The sequence below is a fragment of the Mercurialis annua genome (genome assembly GCF_937616625.2).
Source record: "Mercurialis annua linkage group LG4 unlocalized genomic scaffold, ddMerAnnu1.2 SUPER_6_unloc_33, whole genome shotgun sequence".
Taxonomy (NCBI): Eukaryota; Viridiplantae; Streptophyta; class Magnoliopsida; order Malpighiales; family Euphorbiaceae; genus Mercurialis; species Mercurialis annua.
Window position 1 is genome coordinate 40,001 of NW_026605964.1, and position 2,500 is coordinate 42,500.

The following is a 2,500-nucleotide window of genomic DNA, read 5'->3' on the forward strand; positions in this document are numbered from 1 at the left end:
GGGGGGGGGGGTTGCTGGGCACATGTGATATTTCCTCCTGGCAGTCCAAAAAAAGTCCTAAGAGCTCTTTAGGGGGGGTGCACCATTCCTCACCCCCGCGGGCTTGCCGCAAGCCCTCGTCCGCGGTGCAAGCGGCGCGCGCGCGCGCTATGCGAAAAATGCTGGAAATTGCGGAAAAATCCCTGCCTGGCAAAATTACGGAAATGCCCCCGGATAATTACGGATATGCCCCGCCCGGAAAAACTGCGGCGAATCGCGGGTAAATGCGCCGGCCGGAAAATTGCGTCGAAATGCTCGGAATTGCGGAAAATCCCCCCCCCCCGTGCATTAATCTAATGACCGGGTGCGGGGTGCGGGGTGCGGGACCGGGTGCGGGGTGCGGGCACTCGGGCACTCGGCAGCTCGGCGCGAGACGCGAGCGGCGTGTGTGGCCTCGAAGACCCTCGGAAAGGCCCGCCGACGTCCCTCCGAAGGCCCTCGCATGTCCATCGGAAGGACCTTCGGCAGCCGGGTCGGCAGGCCTTCGCCAGCCCAGCGGCGGCCCTTGGGCATCGGCAGCCTTTCGGCTGGGGCTTCGGGCAGCCTTTGCGGCAGCGCATCGGCAGCGCACCGGCAGCCCTTCCGGCAGCGTCTAGATGGGCAGCCCTTCGGCAGCCCTTCGGCAGCGCATGGGGGCAGCCCTTCGGCAGCCCCTTCGGCAGCCCTTCGGCAGCCCTTGGGCATCGGCAGGGCTTCGGCAGCCCTTGGGCATCGGCAGGGCTTCGGCAGGGCTTCGGCAGCCCTTCGGCAGGGCTTCGGCAGGGCTTCGGCAGCCCTTCGGCAGGGCTTCGGCAGGGCTTCGGCAGGGCTTCGGCAGCCCTTCGGCAGCCCTTCGGCAGCCCTTCGGCAGGCCGTGGGCATCGGCAGGGCTTCGGCAGCCTTCGGCAGCCTCGGCCGCCTTCGGCAGGGCCCTTCGGCTTCGCAGCCCTTCGGCCAGCGCATGGGCAGCCCTTGGGCATCGGCAGCCCTTCGGCAGCCCTTCGGCAGCCCTTCGGCAGGGCTTCGGCAGCCCTTCGCCAGCCCAGCGGCGGCCCTTGGGCATCGGCAGCCTTTCGGCTGGGCTTCGGCAGCCTTTCGGCAGCGCATCGGCAGCGCACCGGCAGCCCTTCGGCAGCGCATGGGCAGCCCTTCGGCAGCCCTTCGGCAGCGCATGGGCAGCCCTTCGGCAGCCCTTCGGCAGCCCTTCGGCAGCCTTGGGCATCGGCAGGGCTTCGGCAGCCCTTGGGCATCGGCAGGGCTTCGGCAGGGCTTCGGCAGCCCTTCGGCAGGGCTTCGGCAGGGCTTCGGCAGCCCTTCGGCAGGGCTTCGGCAGGGCTTCGGCAGGGCTTCGGCAGCCCTTCGGCAGCCCTTCGGCAGCCCTTCGGCAGGCCTTGGGCATCGGCAGGGCTTCGGCAGCCTTTCGGCAGCCCTTCGGCAGCCCTTCGGCAGGGCTTCGGCAGCCCTTCGGCAGCGCATGGGCAGCCCTTGGGCATCGGCAGCCCTTCGGCAGCCCTTCGGCAGCCCTTCGGCAGGGCTTCGGCAGCCCTTCGGCAGCGCATGGGCAGCGCATGGGCAGCCCTTCGGCAGCCCTTCGGCGGGGCTTCGGCAGGGCTTCGGCAGCCCTTCGGCAGCGCATGGGCAGCGCATGGGCAGCCCTTCGCCCTTCGGCAGCCCTTCGGCTGGGCTTCGGCAGGGCTTCGGCAGCCCTTCGGCAGCGCATGGGCAGCCCTTGGGCATCGGCAGGGCTTCGGCAGGGCATCGGCAGGGCTTCGGCAGGGCTTCGGCAGCCCTTCGGCAGGGCTTCGGCAGCCCTTCGGCAGCCTCTCGGCTGGGCTTCAGCAGCCCTTCGGCATGCCTTGGCATGCCTTGCATACATTCCCCAGCCGTATGAACCTCTGCTGGTTTTGCTTCCCAGCCGAATGAACCTCTGCTCTGTGTAAAAATGTATATGTCTTGCACTAAGTGAAATTCTATAATACTTTCCTCGAACAATATTCATACAGTAGTTAATATATATTAAATGAGGAATTTAGAAAGAAGTTTGGTGATTTTTGGAATTTTTTTTTGCCGGTTATGAATTTCCGAAGGTAAAACGATAAATAAATAAAATAAAATACTTCCGGGACTCGAAAAATTCTGATATTTGTTATTATGCAGGTTTGGGTATATATAAACATATTTCCAAAATTTCAGATCAAAATTCCATGCCGATTTTTAAAAATGGGGGGGGGGGGTTGCTGGGCACATGTGATATTTCCTCCTGTCAGTCCAAAAAAAGTCCTAAGAGCTCTTTAGGGGGGTGCACTATGCCTCACCTCCCTGCACCAACTGCCGAAGGCTTTTGGTGCGCGCCTTTTGGCGCACCTATGGCACTGACGAGGGAAGGAAAAAAAACTCGTCGACCCGTTTCGGTGTTGGAAAAAATATTTTCGGATTCGGGGGGGCCCGGCCCCCGAGGTGTAGGTTGTTGGTATTTTTTGAC